At 42.6% G+C, this 7,041-nt stretch overlaps 1 long non-coding RNA gene across 1 annotated transcript; it reads right to left on the bottom strand.

The window, feature by feature from the left end:
* Positions 1-986: 986 nt before the first annotated feature.
* LOC121923604 lies at positions 987-6,216 on the bottom strand. Its single transcript, XR_006102408.1, has 3 exons — positions 6,156-6,216; positions 5,885-5,990; positions 987-1,149 (listed from the first exon to the last, which is right to left on the bottom strand). It is a non-coding gene; the product is annotated as an uncharacterized LOC121923604 (long non-coding RNA).
* Between the last annotated feature and the right edge of the window lie 825 nt (positions 6,217-7,041).

Consider the following 7,041-nt stretch of genomic DNA (forward strand, 5'->3'; position numbering starts at 1 on the left):
ATATAGAAGGCTGGTGGTATAATGAGTCCACATTAAGAGATCTGTAGGGTTGCCATAATTGTCCACTATTACCAGGGACAAAATGTGGAACAAATTCTAGACCAAACTGTAGGACAACTGTAGGACAAAACTAAGCCCAAAATGTAGGACATTTAAGAAAAATGGAGGGCCTTAAACGTGTGGTGTAGTGGTTTGAGTACTGGCCTACAACTCTGAAGACCACGGTTTGATTCCCAGCTCAGCCTTGAAACCCAGTGAGTGACCTTGGGCAAATCATATGCTCTCAGCCTCAGGGGAAGGCAATGGCAAACCTCCTCTGAACAAATCTTGCAAAGAAAAGCCCATGATAGATTCGCTTTAGGGTCACCATAATTGGGAATAACTTGAAAGTACACAACAACAATGCGTCCACACTAGTCAAAACTGTGGTGGGTTACAGACCGCCCCAAAGAGGCGCCTCATCAGCGCCTCACTTTGCTGCACAGCTGTGCCGCAACATACAAATAGCGCGGTGCAGCTGCGTAGTGAAAAAGGAGCCCAAAAAAGCGGCTCCTTTTTGTGACGCCGCAAAGCGCCAAAGGCAGGGCTGCTACGTCGCAGCTGCGCAGCTCCGTCTAGAAGCTGCGCAGCTGTGACGTGACAGGTGTATGCGCCATATGGACAGTGCTGCGCAATTGCGGCGCATGCGTAATGTGCTCGAGTTGCGGGACGTGTGCATGCTCCGCCCCGAGGCAACCCTAGCACGTCGCGGACACGCTGCAAACGGCCCATCTGTAACCCGCCAATAGACAATTTAACCTGCTGGATGGTAGCAGCCAGCCACTGTAAGTGAGCTTCCCATCCAATCTCTTGTCTTGACAAGCACAGCCCCCTAAGCTATCCTGTTCCCCTTGTTTTGAAGGATTATATCTCACTGCCATTAACGAAACAAGATTCAACATCCATTGGTGTCTGTATAGTAAATGAAAGAGAAGAGGTACCACAAATATCTTCAGTGACTCAGATGGAAGAAAAACTCAGTCATGGAACACCCAGTCTGCTCCCAGAAGCTTGCCTGCAACGAAGTGAAAAGTGTTTTGACAGGTGTAGACTATGTTCTGTTATTCAGTCTCATTAGTTCCATTTCTGGCATTTTTGTAAGGCCAGCATCTGCAGGAATAAAAATTGAAATTTAATGATTTCAACAACTTTATTTCTAGGAATTTAAGTTTTAAAAGAATTACAATGTACATAATTATATATGGGTCAACAAGAGTGGAGAGAAAAACCTAAAAGTTATTAAACTGTGACCCAAGTGTAGGCTGTCGTTGTTGTTGTTGTTGTTGTTGTTGTTGTGTGCCTTCAGTCATTTCAGACTTATGGCAACCCTGAGCCAAATGGATTTTACTTGACAGATTTCTTCAAAGGGTTTTTGCCATTGCCATCCACTAAGGCCAAGAATGTGTGACTTGCCCATGGCCACCCAATGGATTTAATGGCTGAGCCAGGACATGAATCATTGGCCTGTTACAGACAGCCAAAATAAAGCTGCTTCGAGTCACAGTGGAGGTATGGTGTTTCAATCATGCATGTGTCCTAAGAGTCCAGAAGTTGCACCAAAGCCACACTCCAGCCTTAAGGACTGGAACGTGGCTTTGGTACGGCTTCTGGACTCTTAGGACGCATGCATCATTGAAACACCATACCTCCACTGTGACTCGAAGCAGCTTTATTTTGGCTGTCTGTAACAGGCCTTGGTCTCCAGAGTCCTAGTCCAATGCTTAAACCACTATGCAGCACTGGGTCGGGGAGGTCTTATCCCCACCATTGCACCCCCTTATTGTATCATGGGCCTGCAGATGATATTACTGATAAAGCAGATGCACTAAACAGTATCAGGGAAAGAATGTGCATGATTCTGTGAATAAATAGATGACTTGAGAAATTCTAAATCCTGGTCCTTTGAGATTATTTTCTGGTTTTGATCCAAATGAAGAAATAAACATAATTAAATAAGAATTAAATGCATTCAGATGTTTCTTTCAAATGTGTGTGTATGTATGTGTACACACATTATACACTCTCTCACACATACACATGTACACACACAGAGAGACTCAGAAGATATATGTTTGTTTGTTTGTTTGTTTTATATGACACCTTTCTCCTTGGCTAAAACCCACGGTGCCAGCCACTCTAGCTAGTGGCCCTGCTGGCTGGGAGAGTCTGGGAATTGCAGTCTGAAAAAAGTAATTTTTCCAAGCTCTGGTAAGCAGAGACACGGGAGCAGGGAAAAGAAAGTTCAAAGTAGACAAGCGAAACACATTAAGAAGCGAAGTGGTAAATTAACCAGCCTTGCAGTTGGTCCAGCAAAGAAACAGAGACAAAACTCCAGTGAATTACTTTTGACCTGATCAGGTCTTTCGGCTCTGTATTTGAGAACATGGTCGTTCAGGGCCGGCCAGTCTGAATGGAAGGGGTGGAAGCCTGTAACTCTCGCCTTCAGGTTCCTTTGCCAACTCTTGTCTCTGCTGCTCTAGCCAAGATCCCTTCTTTCTTTGGGGTGGGGTGGGAGGCAGAAAAAGAAAAAGAAAACCACCACACAGTTAACCACCTGTCAGGGCTAAGGACACAATAAGGCAGCCCCCAAAAGAGCTTTTCATGCATGCGTAATATATTTGTTCAGCTATTCACTTAATGAAGCTGATAAATGTGATGCAAAACAATAGTCAAGTTAATCTATTTAGTAAAATGTTTTGAGACTTTCAGGCGATGTTAAGGAGGGTAGTGTATGCGGGGCATTTTCATTTCAATGCACTCATCTCTCCCCCCTTGTGTGGGGGGGGGGAGAGAAAAAGGAGGGGGTAGATTCAGACAACCTATGTGAATATAATTTCTTATAAATGTGTCTTTAATGGGTTTAATTCACCATTGCCAGCTGTTTTTGGAGCTGATTTGAAAGAGCAAAACAAACGTGCCAGGTTTGGAAAGCTAGTTAAAATTAGTTTCGGTCATTGGGGCCAAGCTATATTTCCTGCAAACCATCTGCTTGATTGGCACAATAGAAGGATTTTCAAGGAAAAAAAGACGAGGGAGAGTGGGAGGGAGGGGGGAAAGACTAGCAAAGCTTTGAACAACCCAACAGTTACTGTTCCTTGTGCTGAATTCTAAAGGTGAACGCCTTAGGTATCTTAATATAGCATGTCCCATTCAGGGACTCAGCAAGGTCAGTAAGCAGCAACAAGGATGCTTCGAAAGGTATTACGCTCTATGCAGAGAATGTTCCTCTTCATCTCTCTCAGGGAAGGGGGGGAAAGGGAAAAGCCCTACATACATAGACACACACACACACACTCACACATCTTTCTGCTAGATTTTCAGCAAAATCTTGGCCAAAGGCCTCATAATGCATGCAGACCTAAACGTTTACCTGGCTTCTACTGCACTAATATTCTGTAAGGTGGAAGTATAATCTTGACAAGACAAAACAAGGAAAATGTGCCAAATAACATACTCCCAAACCCACTCAAACAACCAAAGTATTTATAATGTAAGGGGAGCCACTCCAGCCTGCTTGTTAACCTGGTAAAATGGATTCTGTATTTAGGCTGCATGCCCATTTAGCCTCCCCATACTTACAATAAATAAATTGGATTTACTAAGAAAAGCCAGAGAGGTGTAGTGGTTAGAGTGCTAGACCAGAACAACCCAGGTTCTAATCTCCACTGAGCCATGAAAAACAGTCGGTCATCTGTCATCCCAAGTATTGCTGGGAAGATAAAAAGGCCGGGAGGAGAGAAGTGTATCCTGCCTTGACTTTATCAAAATAAACAGGAATAGGGTTTTTTTTAGTGCCATGATTTCAGCTGACTGATAGGTTCTTAGATTGTTGTGATCATTGGCCATTACTTCTAGTGTATATTAATTATTAGCTACTAATATAAAAAGGGCTTATTATGTAAATAGTATAGCTAGCCTCCTATTGGTGATGTGTGCAGGTGAAGTCCAATTTACACTGGTATACATGTGATCAGAACCAGTGGTGGAATTCAGCTCTGCCATCTGTACCCTCTGCACTCTGGCCAGATTGAATGGATGCCAGGATATCCCTCCCCTTGACCACTCAATGGCCAGGGGATGATGAGGGAATGTGGGTGGTAGGCAGGGGTAGTTGTGCTTTAGCAGCCAATCACAGACAGCCTTCTGGACATCTTGGGGGAGCCTGCAAGGGTCTCAGAGGATGACATAATTCCCAAATCATATAATTTATATTTAATAAAAAATAGTAAGTAATAGTTGTTGGGAGAACCATCTGAGTACATGTCAGTCAACTGAAATGACTTGCTTTAAGTAGTGGAAGCTGGCAACTCTGAGGTCAGTGGAAAGCTGAATCCAGTCCATGTTTTTGTCTAAACCCTAAGGCTTTGATCCTGTTGGTGACATATGCCAGCATACTCCTGGTATGCTGGCATATGTACCTGAAGTGAGGTTGTGCAAAGAGATATCCTATTCCTCACTAAGCAGTATAGTCAACTTTGTTGCACAAGAACAGCCAGGAGGCTTCCAGATGAAGTTCTTTTCCCCGGACACTAATCAGGTGTGAAGGCACGGCCAGACACATTCCAGCAAAGAAGGAGTGATTTTCTGTGACAGGGAGGGAGAACAGGCTGCTCTTTCTCTTCCAGTTGTTCAAGCGCAACATGCCCAATTTCAGCCCCACATCCAGTCAGTGGCCAGGACAAAACAGCCAAGCCTAGAAGGTCACTCACTGCTTTTGTACAATGGGGAGCAAGTGTGGTGCATACAGGGATGTTGCATACAACAGAGATATAACTGTGCAGGCAGGGACTTCCACATGCTTGCTGAATCTAGAAAGCACCTTGGATAATTCCAGCACCTTAGATAACTAATTTAAAGTTCAGATTAAGGCTGCACCCACACTGCACAAATAATGCAGTTTGACACCACTTTAACTGCCATGGCTCAATTCCATGCTATGGAATCTGGGGACTGTAGTGTGTTGTGGCATGAGAGCTCTGGCTAAATATCTCACAAAATTGCAGTTCCATGAATTCCATGGCATTGAGCCATGGCAGTTAAAGCTGTGTCAAAATGGATTGTTTCTGCCATGTGGATGCAGCCTAAAACACCTCACTGACACAGGAGCGCCAAGATTCCACTGAGCTCACCAGGGTCAGTCCTTTGACATAGATATTTCTACTTGTAGTGACAGTTACTAAATCAACAGGTAGCAATTTGACAGTTCTGGCATGTCAAACCACCAACCCCAGTGTGAGCTGGCTATGTGTTACCAGAGGACTGGTATTGTACACACATCATTGCTGAGCCAGAGCTGGATAGTTCACAGACACTTTTAGGAAACCATTTTACTCACTGTGAAAACAACTACAAACACAATGGTAGCTGTGTTCTTCCAAGGAAACCAAAAATCTTGTCTCTGCTGCTCTAGCCACAGGTGGGCAATACCTTTATCAGGACCATCTACAATTCTACAGAAGCATGTGAGCTTTTGATTTCTCCAGAACTTTTCATTAGGTTAGGTGGCAAAAAAGAATGAATGAGAGGACATGGAAATTTTATTTTAGCTACATATGTGGCTGGTAGTTAAACTAAGTGCTGAGATGGGCAATGTAGACTTGCTGATCCACTGGTAGATGGGCAGATGTCAGATAACACCTAGCAAAGGGAATGATGGGATTGTTTGGAAATAAACAAAGCTAGGAGTAGTTGAGAATTTTTTTTCTTTTGCCTTAGGAGAAACAGTTTCCTGAGGTAGCTTAGAGCAGACATACAAAAGCAGAATCCTTATGCAAGCAAAGCTAGAGATACAAACTAAGATCCTGTTCAAAGTTGGCAGTATGTAAAGTTCAGCCAGACTACTTACATGGATGGCAGGAACGAGACTGAGGGTGATTTTCATTCCAGCAACATCCTGGTTGCCATTCCAGTCATGAGGTAGCTGGACAAAGTTGTGCCCACAGGATGGTGCACTGTGGACAAGTGGAGAACTGGTTGCATTACAAAGTATTGGATATCTCCTTCCATAAGCATCCAAGTAGTACAATCAACAATATAAAGCGCACAAAGGAATTTCACCTACATTTTAGGTGTGCAAGAAGTTAAACCATCAATTGAGGCCAAATTGGGAATAATACCTCATAATTCATGTAGACCTTCTCCAGATGGCAGGAGATCTCCTTTCTTTGGTCCACCAAATACCTAAATGTTGTATTTTTCCAAAGCAAATACAAAACCAAGATCATTGCATTAGTCTAAAAAAACAAATCCAAATCTAAAATCTATTAAATTCCACTGAAGTCATTTATAAATCATTCCACTGAAATAAGGTACCAGATTGCAAATTCTAAACATCTTTAGGTACAAATAAATGTGTTATATTAATTGTTTGTGATTTGATTAACAGCAACCTTTCATTTAATGGCAACAAAATAGTGCTATATAGAATGTTTTTACCATTGCAGCCAGTCCATCACTCCTGTTTCCATCCATTGTTATTTTTTTAACCCCTTTCAACCCTTTTGACCAAGAAGACCCCCTTTCACGCCCATGGATCATGCTCAGTCCTCACTGGGTTACAGTATTTTGGCTCCTCCTTTATGATCCCCCCCAAAAAGGTTTTTTGTTTTGTTTTTGGTGATTCCGCAAATCTTGAGATTTCCCCCAAATCTTCCAATACCACCTTGTTTTGGGTGAAGTTTAATGAAGTTACAGATTGTCTTAATGAACCATCCTATTCACAATCCTGGGAAGGTACTGAATCTAAACCAATGATATACAACACCAGAGGCAATCATTTCTTCATTGTTTCTTTCACCCACTTTGAAACTGTGTGTGGGATATCTTTTCTTATTGGATTTATTTTAGCAGTAAGATGACACTCTTGATTAAGAAAGAGAGTAAGAATCACAATGGTCTTGTTTTCCCCAGAAATTATTGTTGTGGGGTACTTTCTGAATTTTGAAGATTTTCTTTGCTATTTACTCTATGCTCACATACTACACAGATATTCTCCCCCCACAT

The sequence above is a fragment of the Sceloporus undulatus genome, chromosome 1, assembly GCF_019175285.1.
Source record: "Sceloporus undulatus isolate JIND9_A2432 ecotype Alabama chromosome 1, SceUnd_v1.1, whole genome shotgun sequence".
Lineage (NCBI taxonomy): Eukaryota > Metazoa > Chordata > Lepidosauria > Squamata > Phrynosomatidae > Sceloporus > Sceloporus undulatus.